The sequence below is a fragment of the Grampus griseus genome (assembly GCF_964374135.1).
Source record: "Grampus griseus genome assembly, chromosome: 5".
NCBI lineage: Eukaryota > Metazoa > Chordata > Mammalia > Artiodactyla > Delphinidae > Grampus > Grampus griseus.
The window spans coordinates 115,332,853-115,358,785 of NC_138998.1; the positions used below are offsets into that span (position 1 = coordinate 115,332,853).

Genomic DNA, 25,933 nt, shown 5'->3' on the forward strand with positions numbered 1-25,933 from the left:
GTAAATGGAAAAATTAGCCTTAAATCCAAATCAATGAAATATGCCAGATGTGTTGTAAATCATGTAGGAAGGAAGCATGTCTATGAATAATAAAACATTCAAATAACTTTCTTATAATTATACTGTGGAATATTATGTAATCATTAAAAGATATGTTTCCAAAGAATATTTAATGACATGATACAATGATTAGAATATGACTGCCAAGAAAGCAATATACTAAACTATGTATTTGATATTAGAACAAATTATAGGAGCAAGGCACTGTGCTAGGTATTGGAATTACAAAGTGAACAGGACAAGTGCAAACCCTAGTGCTGAACTACTTACTCTCCACTTTATTCTCTGTGTGACTTTAAGGCCTCCAGGTTTTTTAGATACCAGCTTTTCCTCATCTCCTCACAGTAGCTTTTCCTCACCATTTTATACAAAGTAGCTGCTGCTTCTCTCTCTCTCTCTCTCTCTTTTGTTTAAACTCGTTATTTTGTTTTCTGTTTCCTTCCTTTCTTTTTTGTCTGTGTCTACTGAGCTAATCATGCAGTTTTGTCCTACATTCTTTTGATAAGGTATATTACATTAGTTGATTGTTTCAAAGTGAAATAATCTTTCCTTTCTGGGACACATGCCTAAAACTGATACCATACTTACTGGTGAAAGACTGAATGCTTTCCCCCTCTAACACTGGGGAAAGGCAAGGATGACCGGCTCTAGCCACTACTATTCAACACTGTACCAGAGATTCTACTCAGTGCAATCAGGCAAGAAACATAAAGACATACAGATTGGAAAAGAAAAAGATAAAAAACTCTTTATTTGCAGGCAACATGATCCTGTACGTAGATTATCCTAAGGAAGCAAATAAAACAAAACAAACAAACAAAAAAGCTATTAAAATTAAGAAAGTTTTGAAAGATTGTAGAATACAAGATCCATGTATAAAAAGTAATTGCATTTTTATATACTAGCAAAAAACAATCCAAAAATGAAATTTTAAAAGTTCCCCTCACTCACAATAGTAGCAAAAAATAAAAGACTTATGAATAAATTTAATTTAAAAATGCAAAAGCCATACACTTAAAATCCAAAACACTGTTAAAAGACATTAAAGGTCTAAATAAACAAAGATCCATTCCACGTTCATGGACTGGAAGACTCAGTATTGTTAAGATGGCAATTCTCCCCAAATTGATCTATCAAAATCCCATCATGCTGTTTTTTGTAGAAATTGATCCTAAAATATATATGATAGTCTAAAGAACCTAAAATATCCAAACAATATTGAAAAGGCAGATTAAAGTTGCAGGACTTCACCTAATTTCAAAACTTACATAAAGTTCTAATAACCAACACAGTGTGATACTGGCATAGAGATAGACATTTGGATAATGAAACAGAATAGACAGCCCAGAATAAATTCTCACATTCATGGTCATTTGATTTTCAACAAATGTGCTATGGCAATTCAATGGGGAAAAAAGTCTTTTTAATAAATGGTGCAGGAACAGCTGGATATTCACATGTAAAAATAAACTGATAAATAAGTATAAACATTTACCTCACAACATACAAAAACAGTAACCCAAAATAGACCATAGCTCAAACTGTAAGAACTAAAACTACAAAACTTCTAGAAGAAAGCATAAGGGAAAAAAAAAAAAAAATCTCGTGACCTTAGGTCAGGAAAAGATTTCTTAAATATGACAAGAAAAGCTCAATCAATTAAAAAAATGGACTTCATCAAATTCTCTAAAAGACACAATTTAGATAAAAGACAAGTCCCATAATGGGAGAAAATATTTGCAAATATTTTCTCTATATATTCTTTATCATGTATACATGGTAAAGAAATGGTATCCAGCATATTAAAAGCCTTAGCCCTCAAGAATAAGATGATAAATCAATTTTTAAAAACAGGCTAAAGATTTGAAGACTTCACCAAAGATACATGAATGTTTAGTAAATACACAGAAAGATGCTCATCATCACGACCTATCAGAGAAATGCAAATAAACCTATGAGATTTCATTATACACCCACTAGAATAGATACATATTTTTTTAAAAGACTGAATAATTCAAAGGTTAGGGAAGATAGGGAGAAACTGAAACCTTCACACATTGCTGATGAGACATAAAATAAAATAGCATAGCCTCTTTGGAAAACAGTTTGGCAGCTCCTTAAAAAGTTAAACATAGAGTTACTATATAACCCAGAATTCTTACTCCTAGGTATAAACAGAAGGGAAAACTTATGTCCACACAAAAACCTATATATGCATGCTTACAACAACATTATTCATAACAGCCAGAAATTAGATGCAACCTATGTGTCTATCAACCAATGAATAACAAAATGTGATAACATTCAATACAACGGAATATTATTCAGCCATAAAAAGGAATGAACTACTGATATATGCTACAATATAGATGAATCTTGCAAATTATTACGCTTAGTGAAAGAAGCCAGTTACAAAAATCATATATGATTCCATCTATGTGAAATGTCCAGAATAGGCGAATTCAGAGACAGAAAGTAGATCATTAATCACCTAGGGCTGAAGATGAAGGAGGATAGGAGTGACTGCCAATGGGTATGGGGTGCCTCTTAGGTTCATGAAAACGTTCAAAAATTCAATGGTGGTGTTGGCTGCACACCCGTGTGGCTATAAAGAACACTTTAAATGCGTAAATTTTATGGTATGTAAATTATCTCAATAAAGCTGTAAAAAAAACACGATGATTAGCTAGAAATTATTAAAATATCAAAAGTAATTTCAGAGTAGAAACCTGGACTTCTAATCTGACTTATTTGCTTTTGAGCATGTCTGACATTTCATCTGAACAGGTTTTAGTATTCAATTAATTGTAACTAAATATAAATCACATAAGAAAATCAACTGTGTTTTTACACACCAGTAACAAACAGAAAATAACATTTAAAAAACATCCAACAAGAAAATGTGTCTAAAGAACAAAAGTAACTTGTAAATATTGCAAATTCTATACGGAGAAAATACTGGAAGACATTATTAAATGCAACCTAAATAAATGGGATGACATACCATGTTCCTGATAGAAAGACTCAATACTATAACATGGTAATTCTCCTCAAACTGAACCAATACATTGAATGCAATGCCAATCGAAATCCAAAGGTTTTATAAGATGATTCTAAAATTTACAACGGGACAGCAAAAGCCCGTAAGAGACAAGCCATCCAACAAGAAAAAGCATACTGTACAGAATGTGCTCTACCTATATGGAGACTTATTTTAAAGCTTTACCCCATTAAGTTAGTGGGCTCCTGGAAAAGAGACAAACTGACCACTGGAGAAGAAACAGACCTTCACACATAAGGAAAATGATATTTAATAAAAGTTGCATTGCAGATCACTGAAGTAAGGAGGAATCATTCAATAGTGGTGAAACAACTGGTTATCCATTCGGGGGGAGAAAAAGAAATTGGATCTCTACTATATACTATATAAAAAATAAATTCCAGAGGAATTCAAGTTTTAAGGAGAGAAATCAAGTCTCTAACATTTTTAAAACAAAATATAAGAGATACCTTTATGAACTCAGTAGCAAAGGTTTTCTCAGGACATAGAAAGGGTTAACTATAAAGCATATGATTAATAACTTCAACTGCATCGTACTTAAAAACCTCCACTCATCAACAAATACAACAAAGAAAAAGATAAACTACAATACCACAAAGCATGTTGCCAAAAAAGATTTTGGTATCCAGAATGTATGTGTGTGCATGTGTGTGTGCGTGCGTGCGTGTGTGTGTGTGTGTGTGTGTGGTATAACATTTTAATTAAAAATGCAAAGGAGCATCCCTAATAAGGGGAGTCAGAGCCCAAGCAGGATGAGGCAAGTGTCCGTGGTGGAGGGAGGGGACAATGTGGCGTGGGAGTCCACACCCAAGCTCTGGAAGGGTGGTTTAGGGTGAGCAGAACCCTGCATGGCAGTGGTCCAATGATGGGTGTCAACGCCTGATCAGGGTGCCCATAAAGAGATGCACGATGCACCGTGCTGTGCAATGTAGGAATCCAAGTGGGGTGAGGAGGGCTTCCACATAAGTGGCTTTGAAGCTCAAATAGAATTGTGGGGTGGTGGAGGGAGACTGATCAAATAAGTAAGTAAATTTAGGATAACAATAGGCAAGTTCCCCACTGTTAGAGAGGAGGTACAGAAAAGGGAAAAAATGTGGTTTAACTCTATAATATGGGAATGAAATTGGAGGTAGCAGTATGGTTGAGGAATGACATGTCAAAAGGACACAGAAGCCAACTTGAAGGGTATCCCACCAGCTAACTCAGGGTAAGATGAGCATCAAAATAAATAACAACAGTAATGCATTATAGCTCATTGAATAAAACACAGAATCATGTGCTCACAGTGATACAAATAAATTAATTAATTAAATGAGAGTTTGACCAGGACGGGGATATTTACAGTTCCAAAGCACCTTCACACAAAATAATTACTAATTACAGAGGAAAAATGAGTAATTTAACAGTAGAGAAACCTGGCCAACATCCTCTGAATCAAGTAATCCAAGTGAACTTCAACAGTAATAGGTCAAAATGAAACCAGGTGCCACCTTACAAGATGAGAAGAGAAGACAGTGTAACATCTGTGATATTCCTGCCAAATATTCATAACCTACATCTACTCATAAGGTAACAGCAGACAAACCTAAAGGAAGAGACATTCTATGAAATAACTGGCCTACATAGTCTTCAAAAGTGCCAAGGTCTTGAAAGTCAAACAAAGGCTGAAGAATGGTTTCAGATTGGAAAAAAAGACTAAAGAGATGTGACAAGTAAAATGCAAGGCGTGATTCTAAATTGGAACGTTTTACTATAAAGGACATTATTGGGACGACTTCTGAAAAGTGAATGAGACCTGAGGATTAGATGGTAGCAATGCATCAGTGTTAATTTCTTGATTTTAATGGTTTTTATTGTGGTTTTTAGGATAATGTTCTTGTTTGTAGGAAATATACACTCATTTATTTAGGGGCGATGGAGCATCAAATCAAATCTTCAGGGAAAAAAAAATGTATCTTTACTGTACTTGCAACTTCTCTGTTAAGTGTGTTATTTTAAAATTTTAAATTTAAAAAAATAACTGCATTTAATATACGATCTTAAGTACATAATGGACAAAAGACATGAACAAGCATTTTGTGTAAGAAAAATACCAATGTTAAGTATCACATGAAAAGATGTTCAACCTCATCAGCAATCACAGAAAAACAAATTAAGACCACAATAAGATGCTATTTTGCAGCCTCTAAATAAGCAGAAGTTAAGAAGCCTGACAATTCTGAGTTTTAGCAATGATCTGGCTCAACAGGGGGTTCTGATACATTGCTAGTGGAAGGTAAAATGGTCCAAAGACTTCAGAAAACAATTTGGCATTATTTCATACAGTTGAACATTCTCTATGCTTCTACTCTCAGGTATTTCTCCTCAAGTCTTGCACATGTACACCAGTACACATACAAATGATTGCTGATACACAGACACATCTGTATCAATGTATAGATACAGCAAAATAGATATATCAAAAATGAATAAAACGAGCAAACAAAAACCCAACAACAATAACCCAGATGTCCACCAATAGGACAGAAAATAAATTCATACAATGGAATATTACTCAGCAGTGAAATAAATGAACTACAATTACATTCAACAATATAAATAAATGTCCAAGAAACACAATGAATGGGAAAAAAAAGTCTCAGAAGACTACACACAGTATGCTACCAATTTTACAAAACTTAAAAAAAAGTAAAATTAAACAGCATATTATTTAAGAAACCATGTGATAATAAAAAGAAAGTAAATGATTAACACAAAACTGAAGAGTAGCTGGGGGTCAGGGAGGGCAGTAAGGGTAAAGGTATAGGCAAGGAGAGGCACAATGCTGACAGATGCAACTGTTATTAGTAAAGTCCTGATTCCATGCTGGTTGGCGGGTTCTCGGGAGATCACTTTGATATTGTGCTTCATAATTTAAATATATTCCTTGTTTATATCATTCATGTTTACATAATAAAAAAGTAAGCTGCTATAAGAGTTTTACTTCGACAAGAATCTTGTTTAGGTAAGCATCTTAATCATTTGCACACATGAACAAATGCTAACTGCTAGGCAATAGATTTTGCAAACTCTCCTTTTTTTAAAAACCAAAAGCAAAGGAGAATATAAAGAAATACACTCTAAAGAACTTGAAAGCAAATTTGTAGATTAAAAACTTATAGCTTGGTCGATCAAAGAATGAGTCTAATTCATATCTACCATCAATTTGGTCGCAAATGAAACTAACATAAGTGCTTGCTTCATTACTGTAAATTTGCAGAACTCTCTCATGAGAGATGGTCATTTTGCAAAAATTACTTAACATGAGAAATAGGTAAACTGAAGTAATCCAGTACACTTCATGTTCTGAACAAACAGATTTCCCCTCTAAATATACACATTTCCCCTCACAGGTCATATAGGCCAAAGGTCGTATATTCAGCATGATTGGCCAAAAGTGTGATGAGAAAAGCCTAATCCATTTTAAAGAGCGGTATTTCTTTGCTCAATAAATAATTTCGTGTATTTATTACACAGTACTTTTATCTGACAAAACAATTATAATTTGTTTCCTCAACAACCTCACATTATGGATAGGGCACATTTGATCAAGCGATGCCTACTACTTCATGTCCCGTAATTTTTTTTAAGTTTTTAAATAAATTAGAAATGATAATGTTCTAAATCAAACTTTCTACCTAAATATTTCTTGAGCACCTATAATATGAAAGGTACTTTACAAGGTGCTTCTCAGCATTTTATGTGATGCACGCAGATTGAAAACTGTAGCTAGGTGCGGCATCCTTATTAAATGTAAATAAGTGCAATAATCCAAGATGTCAATAAAGACATCTTGGACTAATTCCTCTTCAAAAGAAAAGCCATTCTTATGGATAAACTCGCCTAAGGTATACTGTACTGATCTCTCTCCTGACTTGGATCACTACTGAATAATATGCCTGTGCATTAGCTATAGGCTGCACAATACTGAGGAAGTTGGGGTGTGGGAGGATAATCTGGACAGTTAACAGCAGAACGTCTTTAGAAGGATCACTTATTGCATCATGTTCAGAGTAAACAGACATACTCTATATCCGTATCATTGGTCCTTGTGGTGTATTTCTTTTTTTAATGTGTATTTTTAACATGATTTGGGGCTTCAAAACTGAGGTACTGACTCAAGGAATAAATATATTTAATAGGCAATTTTTGAAACTAAAATATAGTAGGCACTAAATAAATACTCAAGTGTATAGATGTTTCTTTGAATACTCTATTTTAAAATTAGTTCCAGTGTTTCCCTGTATTTGTTCAATGGAACGTAAAATAGTCCTGCCCCCGCATAACACTTTTATTTCCCCCTTTTGTATTCTCTCCTTATTGCTGTTGTTTGAATATATATACATTTTTGAAGCCTTTTCCTGTTATTAATGGCCAAAGTCATCCTTTTAAAAAATATATATTGATCTGTCTTCAAGAAATATATATATAAGTAATTGTTTATTGGACATCTCAAATTTAATATGTCAATAACTGAGTTCTTGTTCTTCCTAATCTCAGATAATATCAACTCCATTCTTCTAATTGTTCAGGCCTCAAACCCTGGCTGCCAACCTAGAGGCCTCTCCTCTTCTCACACCTCACATCCAATTCCTCAGCACATTCTGTGGGTTTTCCATTAGAAATATTCAGAATCCAACTATTTCTTACTGCTCCCATCCTAGTCACCACCATTTCTCCTCGATTATTACAAAAGCTTCCTAGCTGGTTTCCTTGCTTCTGTTTTTTACGCCCCTTTGGTCCATTTAACACAACGGCCAAAGTGATTATGTAAGAATGTTACACTGGATCACTCCTCTGCTCAAAACTGTCTAGTGGCTTCCCCCTCTGACCTCACTTCCTGTGATCCTTCCTTATTCACCCCACTCCAGCCACAGGGCGTTTAACTAGAACACTCTTCTCCCCAGAGAGCTGCATCATCAGCTCCCACGCCAACTCAACCTTTACTCAAGGCATCTTCTGGGTGAGACTTCCCTGGACATAATCTGAAATTGCACGCACACCCCACCCCAGACCTTCCATGTTCCCTTCTCTAATTTTAAGTTAGCACTTGTTAATAAGAGGTCATGAAATTGAATTGCTTTATATTTTTGTCTATCTCACCAATAAAATGTAAGTTCCAAGGGGGCAGCAGTTTTTTCCCCTTCTGTTCACTGCTCTATCCTCAGAGCCTCCCCCTTTCTTACTGGCTGGCAGAACACCTTAGAAGGTGAATATTGATTAGGTCAAGCTGCTTAAGGCAAGTAATGTTTACTCTGCCAAAAAGGCGTTTAGGCACAGGCCTATGATACAATTATGGCCAATGAAGTTTACTAGAAAATGTTTCTCCCCACTTTAAAAAAAAAGTGGCATGGAAAAATAGCTATCTTGCAACCATGAAGAGTGACATTGTCAAAACACTCAAGATGGCAGAGAAGAAATATGGAAAATACCTCGTGGGTCCTTGATAACGTTATTATGACAATTAATTAACGACCAGTAATCTAAACTTCCTGTTGAGTGAGACATAATATACTCCTTACTGTTTAAGCTATTTTAGTAAGGTCTTCTATTACTTATATCTTAATCAACACAGAAACATTTTTCAAATATTCAGTTTCCCGAAATGTGTTAGGTCGAGCTACAGTGAAGATGGATGTGGGATGTTTTCTCCCTTTTCTATGCTGCATGCCTAGAGAACATGTCATATGACAATAAACAAGATCTTTCAATGTGAATCATATTTCCTCATAGGAATGACTGTATAAACAGTGCGTTTGTTCTTAACTAAGAATTGAAAGTAAACATATAACCAAAGCAAACGCATTCCGAATACAGAGCTTTAAAATACTTCAAATAATAAAATTATATTCTAAACCACTATATGCCTAGCCAGATTCTGCAAAACTATTAGTGCTCACCCAAAGAAAGGAAGAAACGGAAGGAGAGAGAGAAAATTAGGTGGTAAGAAGGAGGTGAGGAGTTCCCAAGGCCAAATAAAATCAGATGATGAATTAAATAAAATAATTATGCTTCCTTTGTGTGTGAACACACACTGGAAGGCAGCTGTGGGACACCTTCATTCATTTGAGATGCACCCCTTCATCCCTGATTGGAAAAGAAGGTGGGTTGACAGTCAGTTACAGTTTGAGTCAAAGGGCTTAGAGTCATCAGGTTTTGCTTTTTAACTCAATGCCAACCCATCAGTCGTTAACAAAGCCCAAACTACAGCTATTCAAAACTAATAACTCTTCATGTTCTCAGTATAACAACCTACCAAACCTTTTATGCCTCCTCATAAAAGTCTTATCAACTGAAAATTCCTATAAGGTAAAATCCCTATACCATTGAATAACTTACTCTAGACATACTGGGCCCAAAATAGAGGATATAAAAAATTAACTTTATATAGAATATACTTAACTCTATCCTAAATATTATACCTATAATATATGGTAATTATATAATTAGCAATCTTTTATTAGCTGTCATTTTGAAAAATTATTGGATGAATTACAGCTCTAAATAAAATTATTGAAAGCTGTTGAGAAAAGCAGAGATTTCCTTTAAAATCTTCTCACCACATTTTACAACAGTAAACAAAAGCAATACAAATTATTGTGTTGGTGAAACTTCAAAAAGTAGTCATGAATCAACTTAACTGAGGGCTTTAATGCAGAAAGTACATCTGATCAGCCTAGGGTTGACTATTACTGACCTCTGGTACAATCTTTGCCTCTTCCTGCTCTACCTCGTTTTTTCTTTGGGTCACTCCACATACAAGAAATGAAACAGGAAGGAAAGCAGATGCACGAATAAAGACTAGATTAAAAGCACAAAGCCATGGAGTGACCACAAAAATGGATGCCGTCGTAGGCCATTCAGGGTGCTATAATAGAATACCATAGGCTGGTATTCTATTATAAAACAACAGAAATTTATTACAGTTTTGGAGGCTGGGAAGTCCAAGAGCAAGGTGAGGGCGGATTGCCTGGGGAGAGCCTGTTTCCTGGTTCACAGACAGCCATCTTCTCACTATACCTCACACGGTAGAAGGGGAAAGGGATTTCTCTTGAGCCTTTTTATAAGCATTAATCCCGTTCATGAGGCCTCTTCCTTCATGACCTAATCACCTCCCAAAGGCCCCGCCTCCTAAAACCATCACCTTGGGTGAGTGGGTGGGAGCGCTGTTAGTATTCCAACATATGAATTTTGCAGGAGACACACATTCAGACCGTAGCAGATGCAGTGTAAACATCTATTTTTACAAAACATAAACTAGGTGCCATTTTTACTACAAGAGATTCAGAGCATTGTAGTATTTTATTTTAATGTAAGTCAACTAAACGTTATACAAATAAAAAAGCATTTACTCCCAAAATTCCAACATTAACCATTCAATCAAAAAAATTAGGAACTATATTTCCCACAAGTACTCAAGGCCGTGTCCAAAAGTTATCTATCTGTGGACTAAAAAGAACAACTAAAAATTACTACAGACCATGTGCCAGGAACTACATTGTGCTTTCTACGGTTTAATTCCTTTAATTTTCAAAACAACCCTATAAAATTATCCCCATTTTACAGATGGGAATGCTGAGCCTTAGGAGGCAAGACTACTAGCCCAAAGCCAACAGTCACTAAGTACGTGGCAGAGGTAGGATTCACACTTGTTCAAAACCATCACACACCACAGTGTCTCAATCCTTGTCAAATTCAATCCACTTACCTGTAAATACTGCTTTGACTTGAATATGGTTTTCTGAAGACTTTTTAAAAGCCACAAATATACTTCTATATTTTAATGACTCTCAACATGGAATGCAAGTTTTTAAAACAACTATTTGGAGGGTTAATTCCCAGCTATTATGATTAACTTTTATTAACTAGATGGCAAATAATACCAGTTATTGACAACAGTGTTAAGTCATGTATTATCTCCTTTAATTGTTACCTATAAAATAGATATTATGTAACTTTACGGATGAAGAAACTAAGGCTCAGAACAGTGGAGTGGGTTGCCCAAAGTCATACAGCAGGTCAGGAGTACACCATGATTCCGATTCAGGTCAGTGTGCCTCTACAATGCATTCCACAGACCACTGACCAATAAAGGCTCCACCATGGCAAACCAGTTGCCTTGGTCAACTTGTCTCCTGATCATTTCACGAAAAACTAATAGTCTATTTTTAGATCACAGTCAAATTTTCTGCACCTAGAGCTATGCTGAAGACACAAATATATATACTAGCCCTTACTGCCCCCACTAGCCTCTTTAAATAAAAATACATTTCTAGGGTAGACTAGTTTCTGGCAATTTCTATTAACAAATTCACCAAAAACGGTTGACCCTTGTTCGGAACTACATGGGTCCACCTACATGTGGATTTTTTTCAATAAATATATTGGACATTTTTTTGAGATCTGTGACAATTTGAAACAGTTTCAGACAAACCACCTAGACTAGAAATATCAAAAACTTAAGAAAAAGGTATGTCATGAATGTATAAAATGTATGTAGATACTAGTCTATCCTTACAGAGGCATAAGGTGAGTGATATCTAACATAAAATTAATAATGTGTTAATTTTCTGTTTTATAACTTTGCCTTCAAAGAATTACATTACTGTACAGTATGCTCCCCGAACATGAGTGTAATACGGTATGCCATAAAAATTTTATAAGGATTCATTCATTAGTGTATAGGCTGGGCTGCCGTGAAACAACTGTATTGATTACACTAGGCTACCATAAAGTGACCACACTGTTCTTCTTCATTATCAACGTATGAATTGTTATGTCTGCAAATAAATATGAAATTTTCACATGATCTTTTCATGTTTGATGTCTAATGTTAATAAAGCATACAACATCTACAACGTTTTACATCATATAAGACAATATTGACGTAGGTACTGACAGACAATTCATCTTAACAGATGATGTAAACTTAGCATATGGATGAATACAGCACAGTACTATGCATTTTCTCTTCCTTATGTTAATAACATTTTCTTTTCCCTAGCTTACTTTATTGTAAGAGTACAGTACATAATGCATTTAACTACAAAATATGTGTTAACTGACTATTTTATCGGTAAGGCTTATGGTCAACTGTAGGCTATTAGTAGTTAAGTTTGGGGGGAGTCAAAAGTAATATGCAGATTTTCAAATGCACAGGTTGGGGGGCTGGTGACCCAACTCCTGTCTTGTTCAAGGGTCAACTGTACACTGTTTTTGTTACTACCACAGCATAAGCATCCTGAATGTTCCTTCCTGGAATAAAGCCTGTTAAACCTCTTTGCAGGAAAATCTGTACGACTTTTTAAGTAACAAAAAGCTGAGGAAATGTTGATACTTTAAAATAAATCTTGACCCAGTAAGAACTGGCGCTAGGTCTTTTATCTTCTTGCAGTTAGCAAAAGTACAAATCTATAAAAATTCAAATAGTAGTTAAGGGCATGCATTTTGAAGTACTTACACGTGGGGTGAGTTATTTCACAAACTCATACGTACTGAAAAAATGTTTTTAATCTGGATATGTGAGCAGAAATCACTTTTAAAACCTATAAATGCTATACAATGAAAGAAAAAGCAAGTCCATGTGGGGTTTTACCAACTGTTCTTTGGGGGGGAAGTTATTACTGGCTGTTACGCACCTTGCTAAAAATATCGTTCAGATGCATTCAGAAGCTGCTGTTTCTAACCCTGTATTAATCTAGATCTTTGAAAATCAAATGATGGCCAGTTTAATCACCCAGCAAAAACAAGCAACTGTGTATGTGGAGGGCAGGATTAGAGGAGGTGGAGAGAACTGGGTCAGTAGGTGGCAGATGTTAACTGGTTCAAATTTGAAAGGCGTTCAAAAGTATAGACCAGAGTTTATGAAAACCCTTAAAGTGGAGGAGAAACAAAGAAAGAAAATGCAAAATGTGTGTAAGAAAAGATCCTAATTTAGAAGGGTGTGCGAGTAAACAGTGGTCATCCAAAAACTTATTTCTTTTGAAAAATATAGAATTAACAACATTGTCAATAACATGTTATCTTTCTAGAACGTTACATTGGTGACAACGAACTTTATTTCCTCATTTACTTTGTGGACTATTCCTGTGATGTAGGTTGTATCCTCCTTTTTCAGATCAGGAAACTGAGGCTCAGGTTAAGCAATTTGCAAGCAGTCCCCAAGGAGAGCTACGGCTCAAATATAAATCTTAAGATTCTAAGACCAACATTTTCCTCATCACATATTGAACTGTGGCCATGATGGTGGCAACTCTTTTTAAGTGTCTGCGTAAGAGGTAAAAGAGAAATATATCCCTTGGGTTAATTATTGTTTTCAATAAAACAAAGGAAGAAAAGAACTACTTCTGCCTTCTCCCAGGAGAAAATGGGAATCCTATCCCTAATAAATGTTTTCTTTTAAAATACAAGCTTATAAGCTAGTGACTAGTGATCATGTGATAAGCCTATCAGAATAAAAATCTAAATGCCAAAACTTGAATGTCTTAAATAGTTCACATAGATTTATTTCAGACAATTTTGGTGGGAAAAAAAAAAGCATGATAATCTTCATTTTACATTAAAGTAACCAAGAGGAAAAGAGGTTACATTATTTTGTAGAAGACTTAAGCTAAAATAATAGTATTCTGTGGTCACCAGACTAGGTTTAAATTGGATGTGACTTTGTAACAAATACTGTCATGACGTTTTCACCCTTAATAGAAACTCATGGGAGTACTTAAATAAAATGAAAATGTTATCCATTTCTTATTTCCTGAAATTACCGTGAAAATGGCAGCTTAGCATGAACTCAGTATTAATACAAAACCTCCATGCACATATTTTTAATACACTCGTCAGTGTAACTTTAATAATTTTCACTGTCAGGTTATATCTATTTCTATTAGAATAAACACAGACTTTCTTTCAGAATTTTTGTCTGTAATATAAAGTAAAAGCAAGCCTTAAAAAAAAAAACAAAAAAGGCTTAATATTTTCTAAACTTTATACCCTAGGTAATAAAGTAACGGTTCTCTACTGACTGCCTAAAAGCATCCGGGCGGCCTAGAAGGTTAACTTCCCAAGCCTCTTTAGTGGTCCGAAGAATGTTATCCGAACTGCACATCATATTTTCTTACGAGTAAGGAAGACTCAGAAGCCACAATCATTGCCTCCTCCTCCTTACAAATTCAGTTTCTGTTACCACTCTGTGTCACCAATATCATACAGAGAACCATAACAGGCCCACATTTTCAGGGCCTATTTTATGTGTGATGACAGCATTCGTGGTTTAAGATGCTGGTCTTATGAAACTCATCTCCCCCTGAACCTCAACCTACCTCTTCCTTTAAGCTAATTTACAGCTATCATCCAGGTATGCATGACATTCAGATTTTGTTTTTGAGGGGAAAAAAATCTCTGAAAGACAGAAACTTCTTCTATTCCAAAATACTGTTCTTAGCACCAGAACTTATCCCCAATCAAATAAAAAGCTTTTCACAAATTCAGTCCTGTTTAAAACCTGCACTAGCCAGGTAAGCTATTTAGTTTTAAATACTCCTAGGAAATAGAACTGACAGGGATGGGGTCACCTTTAAGAAATTTATGGAAATCTGTGAAAAGATGCCCTTCAAAAAATGTATTTAACCCCAATGTAATTCAGTATGAGGAATTAAGGATCAATTTTGGAAAGTTAACAAAACTTTTAAATTCATTCATCTTTGAAACTGTTGCAGTCCAAAAAGGTAACTCATTACGTTCACCAAAGGCATCTGGATTTTTGTTCTTGTTTCAGATGAACAGTAAAGAGATTTATTAGAATACACATTCAGCTAACATTAAATCAATCTTGCCATCATTCAGGTAAGGAACATTAAAACAACATTCTGTATACTTCACATTAAGTTAAGCCAAAGAAATTTATATACACAACAAAATACAGTTTGGGTATTATCACGAACACTTGTATCAAACTCTGGAACCTACAAATTTCTGACATACACGCTATCATTTCATCTTCACACAAACCCCATGCAAAAACTACTGCACAATAAGTTTAAATAACTTGCATAATATACAATGAATACAGGATGAATTTTTAAATCCTTTGCTTGTCTCTAAAGCTCCAGGGTATACCCTGGAGTTGTTTTTTTCATCAACACTTCAATTTATCACCCTGTATCACCCTGTATATGGGAGGCATCAAGCTGTGCTTTGTAAATCACAATTTTATAAAAGATATGGTCCCTTCCCTTCAGAAGTTTACAATCTTGTTGAAAAGACCAATAAAATGATGTCATGTGAATGGTACTCATCAACTACTGAAAGAGTGCAAGAGGGCATGTGTTCCTTTCTTTAGGGTGATCATACAAATCACAGGATGGGTAGTGTTTTGGTAAAAGAGAACTAGAGACAGAAGAAGATCACAACACATCTGAGATGAAGATGGCAAAAACTGTGGCAGTTTAAGAAGTGTGCAATTAACATGCTCAAGGATTAGGCAAATGGAATATGATGCAGGAGCTGGGTAGAAACAGGACTTGGCCTTTATCTTGTGGGCAAAGGTCTTTGTGTTCAGGGTAATGATTATTTCTTCAGAAAGTTTTATTGTGCTGTAGTGTGTAGAACATATTGGATAATAAAAACTAAAAGGTAAAAGACCAGTTAGAAAGCTACTACAGTAACTGTCTAATAAGTATGAAGTACTAAAGCTTGAATTTAGAAGATGGAAGTGGAAAAAGAAAAAAATCAATCTCATAATTCTTCCTGTTCTAATAAAAATGATTATAGAAATAGTCATATACATGGTCGCCTGCTATCATGTGCTGAATATATAAAGGCATAATATAAAACCAAAACCTTGCAAACAGACTTGCAGGAAAGACTTTACGTAAGTCATCTCATAAAGTTACCTATCCTATAATGGAATAAACATTTATAATATCTGCTTTGAGTGTATTCTAGAGTAGCAAATACCATTTCTTAATACTGCAAGTCTTTGATTACATTTTTATGCTATTTTAAAAACATTTATTGTAGATGACCCCAAACTGAAATTTTCAAAAACTACAATTAGAAAATATCTGTATAAAACGGAACGATAACCTATACTTTACTATATAGACACCACTTCTTAAAAACCACAAGGTCTGCCTGATTCATACTAATTTTAAGATACCAAAATACAATGAATGTCTCTATATTTTACAGAAACACAGGATATCTCTTATAAACGTATTTCTCAAACTGATTACCAATATTTTATGACGAAACGGAAAAATGCACGTATGTATACTCCAAAGATAAATTACCTGACCATAATATTACACTCTATTTGTGGAAAACCTCATGTTTACATATTACTTTTAATAGGGATATACATATCAGTTTGACGAATAAACTAATTCAAATTATCAAAATGTATTATTTCAACTAATTCAAATTATCAAAATGTATTATTACAAATATAACTGAAGATTTTTGTTTTCTCTTCCTTTAAATATTCCCTGCCCCAGAAAGTCCATAAAGGCAAATTTTCAGGAGTGAAAATTAGTGTATCTTCTTCATATATTCAATAAATATTTAGTCAATAAATACTTATGAGCTACTTCTAGATGTCCAGTGTTCTCTTAAACCACTTTATTGAGGTATGATGTAGATACAAAAAGCTGTACATATTTAAGGTATACAACTGATGGGTTTAGAGTTAAGTATACATTTGTGAAACCATCACCATTATCAATACCATAAACACATACATCACCTTCAAAAGTTTCCTCCTACCCTCTTTTTGTGTGATAGGAACACTTAACATTACTCTTAGCAAATTTTTAAGTATAAAATACACTATTGCTAACTATAGGTAATATGCTGTACAGTGGATCTCTAGGACTTCAGTAATTGAAAGTTTGTACCTTTTGACCAACAGCTAGCTCTCTGTTTCCCCCTCCCACACTTCCTGGTAACCACGATTCTACTCTCTACTTCTATGAGTCTGATTCTTTTAGATTCTTCATATAAGTGGGGTCATGTAGTATTTATTCTTTTGTATCTGGCTTTTTTCTCTTAGGATAATGTCCTCTACGTTCACCCATGTTGTCACAAATGACAGATTTTCTTTTTTTTTAAGGTTGAATAATATTCCACTTTATGTAGATACATTTTCTTTATCCGCTTATATGTGAATGGACATGTGGGCTGCTTCCATGTCTTGGCTATTGTAAATAATGCTGCAAAGAAATAAGAATGCAAATATCTCTTCAAGATCCTGATTTCACTTTCTCTGGATATATACCTAGAAGTAGGATTTCTGGATCATATAGTAGTTTTATTTTTAAATTTCTGAGGAAACTTTATACTGTTTTCCATAGTGGCCATACCAATTGATGCCCAGAATTATTCTAGGTTCTTTCAGATATATCAGTGACAAACACAACAGAAAAAGATTCCTGCTCTCAGAGCACTTTCGTTCTAGAAGGGGAAAACAATCAATAAACAATTAATTTAAAATATTCATAGTATTTTAAAGGTGACAAGTGCTGTGGAAAATGAAAAGAGAGTGGAGATGCAGCTCCCACTTTGAGTGGAGTGGTCACCAGCACTGGCCTCATCAAGAAGATGCCGCGGCCTTATCAGCTAATGCAAGAACTTTAGTTTTACTATAACTGAGGTGAAGGGCTTTTATAAGCAGAGGATTGATTTTCTTTTTTTAAAAAATACCATGTACTATTATAACTGGGTGTCAAAAAGTATAGTTGACTTCATTTAAAAGGGAGGAGGGAGTGCTATTAAAAAACGTGTTGGTGGGAATGGCTATAAAAAAACTACCTTATATCAGGAACCCAAAATAACCACTAACACATGTGATTATGGCCAGTATTGCTTACTGGGCTTTACCGCTTATGACAGCCTGCCACACATGACCATTTTCACAGACTAGTAGTTCCTTATTCACATTCCAAATTCTGAACACTAAAAAGTTTAAAGCAAACCAATCTGGTAGCAAAATCTGACCCAAGTTCACGTGAGACAACTGACAGCTCTTGCTACATCTCACTTGGCAAATATATACATGAAGAAACATTAACTCTCAAAATCTAGGTAAACTTTAAATATCCTCATTGATGAAAAGTCATAGGTACATCTATATGTATACATACAACCTTTCTTTAGCTGCCCTATTTTACTCAGAAGATAGTGGGGTTACATCATATGTAAATTTATCATATTAAAAGTAAACCAGCCATGCTCAAAAAAAAAAACGAAAAAACAAACTAAAATTCTATCTAGCATATAACCTCGAGGAAGATGGACGATGTTGATCTGTTGTTACAGATTGTGATTTTACAGTTTAAAGATATGTATTTTTCATACAAATGTCCTGTAAACACTGGCTAACTGCTGTATCTCATGTTCAACCAAAAACAAAACAAAAAAAACAATGTTATTTATTCCAACACTGAAGGAAACAGGCTGTTTGAGACCTACTGAAACATACTATATAAGAATCTGCATGGCATCTTTCTATTGAATTTTTTAGGATAATTTTAACTAGATATGAATTAGACTAAAGCACTATCTTTAAAAAAATCCGAGATGTAACTTTATAACCATGCTGTCTGCAAGACACAGGTGGCTACTGAGTACTTTAAAACTGACTAGTCTGAACTGCGATGGGCTGTAAAGTAAAAATACACCCTGAATTTCAAAAACTTAGTATGAAAAAAAAAGAATGTAAAATATCTCATAATTTTATACTAATTAAGCAATGGAATAATAGTTTTCAGATGTTGGGATAAATAAAATATTGTACTAACTTCACTAGTTTCTTTTTCCTTTTTTTAAACATTCCTACTAGAAAACTAAAAATCTGAGCTCACATTATATTTCTATTGAACAGCTCTTCTCTATAATAAAAACTGAGAAAAAGATTAATACAAAATTTCTCAAGTACTTACATTCTAGAATGAATAATTTCACTTTAGATCACCAAACAGAGTAATACAAACACAGATAAAGGTAGCAAGAAACATTTATCAGAAACTCAAATGCATCTACGGTTTTAGATATTCAAAGAGGTTTCCAAAAAATTCAACAATAAAGTAAAAGTCTTCATTATATGATATGTCTAATTTGTTTCAAAATCCATTTTCAGTATTTCCTTAGTCATAAGTATGTATAGGAGGGTTCTATGTCCTATTTCCCTTCACTAGAGTTAGGGTAGATCTAAGTTTCATGAACCAAACACATATCATAATGGAATCAGAAAACAGACAACTTAACTTTAACAGATGGGAAAATTTCATAACTCCTAAAAAACAACTTTAGAGTTTATGTAAAGTTGGAGAAAAGTCCATTGCACAATAAGAACCATCATTAGTAAAAGATACACTGACTGACATTTCCTAAATATCCTTAAAAGTGCTCCAAGTACCTATTTACTGAAGTTAGACATATATATACTCCACCACATAGCAGTTCCATTCCTGTGCATAGACTTATCAGAAATGAATGCTTATTTCTATCAAAAGATTAAAAAAAAGGTCATAGCAGCCTTATTTTAACCCCAAACTGGAAAGATATTCAATGTTCATTTACTGTAGAAGGGATAAATGATGGTATAATCATACAATGGAATATATACGACTGGGTGGGGGGAGAGGGAGATGATACACACATGGATGACTCAAAGACATAATGTTAATCAAAAAAATCAGACATAAAAGAGTTCATACTACATGATTCCAATTGTATAAAGTTCAGTAACAGGCAAAACTAATCCAAGATAAAAGATGCCAAAGACTGGTTCTTCTGTTGGGTGAAGGCAGTATTGACCAGGAAAGACACCAAACAAAGCTCCTGGGGTAGAGTGTAGTGTAGTTACGCAGGGTACGCTTACGTAAAAAATCTCTGAACTAGCAAGAGTGCCAATTTAACTACATGAAGTTAGACTTCTGTAAAGTGGTTTTTGTTTTTTTTTTTAAATATAAGTAACTTTTTTTTTAAAAAAGGGTCTGACATATCATGAGTTATTTTCAAAAGAATTACTTAAAATCAATTCTTATTCAGAATTTACACAAGAATTTTTCTACTCAACTCTACAACTAAACTTAATTTCTTTGCCACTTTTTATTAATAAAAACTAGTAATCAGTTCAATTCTATTCAACCTACTCTTAATTTTCAGATTATCTGATAAATTTTCATAAATGGATAATTCCCAATGTCTTTAAAAAGTGTAATAATTTTCTCTATAACTAATAGTTATGAACTATTTGAATGTTTATGTCTTTAAATATGTAATTATAGTAGTTAATTCTTAGTTTAAAAAGATAACTTTAAACTCCACAAAATTCAGGGTTTCTGATCATATCCTTTCTTTCATTGATAAAGCATACATAAAAATTAAATTTAGTATTTGGGAGTTCACTAGAAGTCCTTTTACAGTCCTAATGTGCTTATTTAGATTTCTTATTTGCTTTTACCCTCCCCCTCTGACAGGAAGAGGGAGAAAATGCTGTTTTGCTAATAGTGAATAACCTTGAACATACAGAGTTCAATACAATGTTCTATGGAAATATAAAAGACTATATTCATCCAATCCTAGAAACTCATAGTGCTTGACAAGTGATTATTTAAGAAAATTTGTAAAACTGATTTTTGTGTCATTTCATGTGAATATAAATCATGACTATACAGTTAATAGAGTAATATGTACTCAAAGAACTTGACCTATTCACTACAACTTTAACAAATATATTATCTTATTAAATGTATGTATGCATTCTTCCTTCATCTGTGTCTACTCCAAGCAAGACAGCTGCTAAGTTTTATAAAAGACAAACACAAGACTTGTGGGGAGGTATCAAAGTGGACACCAAGAAGGAAACCCTGGGGCATGGCTGAAGGGAACTGTGTTCACCACTGACCTCAGCCAGATCGGCTGGTGTATCCACACTGGGTCTTGGGGTTGTAAAGGACAGAAACACAAAGCAGGTAAGTTTCTCAACTGACAATCTTAATATCCTTCCTTCCTAGTAATACATCACATGTCCTGAGACTCAGGGTCTATGAGCAAATGAATTATTATGCTGCACCAACCTAGACACATGTGATAATGCAGAGGGAACTTAGCAGATGGATGGTCAGAGGCAGAGTCAGGTGACCTGGGTGAATATGTCCGTGGGCCCTATGAAAACACAGATGGCAGCTGGTCCCTACGCTAGAAGGTAGAACTGTCATAGGCAGTAAGAACTTTAAGACTGCCTGAATGCTTAATGTATATTTCACATGGTCTTAGATAAACAGAAACTTTTTATAACTCATTTTCAAATCAAAACATTCTTTAAAATAGTACTATGCTGAAAAGGTAAAATGTAAATATCTCAGATGTTTAAAAAAGGCAAAACTGGTTCCATCTAAACCAGATTCCTTTTACTCACACAAAATTCATAATTTACCAACACTGAAATGTATCCCTCTCCTCTGTTACAAATGTCAAACAACTAGTTTATCAATATCTGAAACTTAAGAAAACTAAACAATTAAATATGGCATAATATTCTTTCTTTCCTATAACTGAAAAGGCTTAACTACATTTTAAAAAGTGGAGCAGTGAGACAAAATACAATACCTTCTGGATGTGTTTCTCCCAGATGTTAAAATAATGGATCCTGAGGATAGAGCTTAAATTGCTCACAATCCAAACACTCTGAAAATTAATAAAAATAAGTGTTACTTCAAGTTGCATCTTATTTCAAAGAATTTCAATAGCACGTTTCACAAACAACCCTTAACTACTGACTGAAAAACAAAATCTGAAAAAATGACAAAAAAAAGATGTATTGCAAGTAAAAAAATTCCTAATTATACATGTTTTCCTTGGGCATAGCTGTTGATCACATCTGATCAAAAATACGCATTACAAAATTATTTATACCCAAACACTACTTATCTGTCTTTACACTGCATTAAAGACTATATCACCAATTCTCAAGTGTGTGAGAAGTTAATGTCAATGACCAAGAGGAATTCTGATCAAGGATTCTGGGAGAAAAAGTATTAGAATTATTTGGTAGTCAACACAAGAACTGAAACACCTCATTTTTTTTTTCTAGACCATTAGAAACAAAAAAATGTTAAACTTGGAATTAGAACCTTCCTAGATACACAATGACATCGACATGTGGACAGTTTATACTTTTAAGAACGAAAGAGTGGGTGAAAAAGTTTTAGGCCAGCAAGACCCAGAGTCCACACTTTAACACTGTGGTGGCCTTGGAAACTGTATATTGACCAATAGGCCAATGGACAGTGAGACCAGTTGGTGATAAGACAGGTATGGTGCAAACTCCGAGATTCCACCATAGCAGCATTCCACTCGTATCACCCACTGCATTTATGTCTGGTTTACATTTTTAGAATTCTCAATTCCTATCCCACAGCCTATGATTGGTTCTCAAGGATTATAGCTTAGCCTCCAAATAAATCCATAAACCTAAACCTTAAACTCCCCAAATAAAGTATTTTTCATTATCACTTAATTTTACCAGTGCCCTTCAGTCTCCTTAAAACCATATATAGATTACAAATTTCTTTGAGTGATGCTTCCTTAACATCCTAGGGAGGCAGGCTGTTCAACCACTCTGCCTCTGGGTCACTTTCTCTGTATCCTGCTTACTGTTATTCTCCCTGTGACTGTGAGCCTTGCATTCATCTTTGAATCCTCCAGCACCTAGCATGGTGCAAGGCATAGAGCTGATGCTGAGTGAAAGTCTGCTCTATGAATCACCGAATCTGAGAGACTTTGTCAACTCATATACCATGCTGAAGTAAAAATAATACCAGCAAAGGGAAGCAGGTAGTTATATGAGCCAACTACAAGGAAGAATACTCGCCTTTTTAAAAATTTCATACTTCATACATACCTAAACACACACGCACACTCAATTCTCATTCTCGCTCCCTCTCCGTCTCCCTTCTTTCGCTCTGTTCTTCATTAGCAAGACTCTCCTGGTATCTATGTCAATACTCTCCCAACCCCTACAATCAGCCGGCTGGTGGCAGGGCTCCTTTCTGCCCAGGTGAATTGGGATTCTAGCCCTGCTGTCTGAGGTCCTGCACCAATTGGCACGGTAACTGGACGTTAACACAAACCCTCTACGCACACCATCAGCAGCTCCTAAGCTACCCTCCATCAGCAGCTGGGAATGTCACTTATATGTGTAAGTCAAAAATACCTAGAATGATAACTAAGGCAGAATATTCCTAGAATTTTACTAGTAGACAGCTGGCATTGCCTTAAAATAGAAAAAACAAACAAACAAACCCTGAAGAGACCTAGTAGTGATTAAAAAAAAAAAAAAAAGCCTTATCATTTCCTATTAGGACACTACTTTTTCAGCAACCAAATAAAAACATTACCAAATCATTTTATGTAATAAAATTTAACCTTACTTTGACCTTCCTCATAAAGCAAACAAACCTCTCGATCCAATAAAGCTCCATCTGAACTATGTAAGATGATAAGCAATACCTTAATTGCATTCATTTACATGACTTTGAAACTATTCTGGGCTGAAGTCACTGACTGCAAGGTCACAGAATACAAAAAAGTAAAATGTGTGCAATTTACCAAGGAGGAGGAATGATGCGCTTGGGCAGTGGGGTAGACCTTCTCCCTCCCTCATCAGGAGACACCCAAAGCTTAATGCAATCAACAGGTGCAGCCATCTCTAACATCTCTATCTGAAATATATCATACATATACACACTGATTTTATAAACATACATATAAAATATAATAAGAATATGTACTTGGTAAGTCCACCATATATTATGGTTTTCTTATTAAAATCAATCTCCCTGAACAGAGGCAAAGGGCAATTCTATGCCTTAACAGCATTTAAAATCAAAATATGAAGTAGGGCTATTATTTTTTCCATTGTTTCATAAAAATTTCTAACAACTAAAATTCAGGTTATAAAGCTGTAACAATTTTTAGGACAAGAACTGCAAACACAGGATGTTAAGTATACTAAGCATTTCTGCTTTCATTTTTCATAACCTAAGCAAATACTCAACTAATTTGCTTAGAGGAGCAGACTTTTACGTCTCAAAGCCAGTAATACCACATTAGTAAAAGTAAAGAAATACAACTGACTGACAGAAACTGATTACCATAAATTACGAGGGACAATGTGTATTCCTCAAAACCTCAGAATATATCATAACACACAAAAACAAGTTAATCCTACAAAATATTTCCCTTTAGTAAAATTCTAACACAAACTAGATGTTATTGGCACTTGAATTTACTGGAGAAAAGAGAAGGAAACTAAATGTTAGGATCTAGAGACCTTTAAAAATGTCTGTAATATTAGTACAAATGTAGAGCCTCAAATATTTTTTTCGGTTTAATATAACATCACCAGGAGATTCATTTAAGAAGTTTCTGTCCATTAAATTAGATAAATCTCCCACATTTAATGTACTACCAAAGCATTTCTATACTGCTCAAGCCAAACTTTTGCAATTTAAAAATGATTTAGTGAAAAAGCAGCAATGATATTATAAAATTTATGCTTCTTCACCTTCTCTCCCTACCTAGAAGGGCAAGACTCTTTTCATGTAAATCTGTATTAGATCCCAATCATTTCAATTGATGATACTCCACAAAGAACACAAGGATGAAAATATATTTAAGTACTATATTCTTAAACAAACTCTAACACCCTGATGCCACTTTGTCCTGTTTAAATGAGAAATAAAATAAAATCTCAATTTCTCTCTATATGTTAAGCCAATTCACTTTGGAATACCTTAGTAGCAAAATAAATGTATACATGTATTTTAAAAAGTACTAGTTACTATTACGATCCACATATAACTTTCAGTGACCATATCTTCTTTAGATATTTTAATCCTTTCTATAAGAAGTAATTCAGGCTTTAACATGATATAGATAATCTGTATAACTATGTAACAAGCAATTCATGGTTCACATATCTTGACAAGGATAAAAGCACTGGGGCCAACCAGCCTCCTCTAATATTGCTTCCAGTGTTCTTGGTCACATTTTTATCTGATTTCAGATCTCAGGCTCATGGTAATTTTCTGATAAATATAACTTTTGTTATTTCTCAAACACTTCCCTCTGTCCATCCAAAAGACTGAATGCTTTATGTTCCTAAAGCTCATTGATTATGATCACAATATTTATCTAAAGTTCTATTTCATACACATAAATTATCCTTTCCTTGGATATTAGAATATGTTAAAACCAATTTTTATAATCACAGTCTAGCCTTTGTGTGTCTTTAAATGAGCTACAACCGTGAACTGAAAATGAACTATATTAATGGCATCACTCTTACAGCTCTCAAAGTTGAAGAAAAAAGTCCAAGCTTAGGTTCTGACACACTTCATTTTAACAGCATGCATCAGCCTCAGGTGAGCATAGTAAATCCTGCCCACATAGCAAGTATGCATGTGTGTGCTCCTCTTTCCATTTTCTCTTTTCTTTTCCTTACCTCTCCCTAGGAAGTCAATGAACTAAATATTACACACTGTTTAAATATATACAGTGGTACAGAGATAAATGATCTATCTTGTCCAAAAAAGAGGTACCTAAATAAAGAAACTTATCAATTCTCAAAGTAAAATTAAATCCTGGACTGACAGGTTGCTCAGATAACACTCAGAAAAGAACAATATGACTCAACCTGTAAGGAACAGACCAAAAACACTCCATAAGATGAAGTGTATCTAGAGGAGTCCATATCTCCATTTGAAACGC

General features: G+C 34.4%; 1 protein-coding gene across 1 annotated transcript in view; it reads right to left on the reverse strand.

The window, feature by feature from the left end:
- NRIP1 (nuclear receptor interacting protein 1) overlaps window positions 1-25,933 on the reverse strand; it is a 97,242-nt gene that overhangs the window by 56,816 nt on the left and 14,493 nt on the right. The window contains exon 2 of the transcript XR_014296743.1: window positions 21,770-21,847. The gene's annotated coding sequence lies outside the window, so the exon portion shown is untranslated. The remainder of the gene's footprint in view (window positions 1-21,769; window positions 21,848-25,933) is intronic.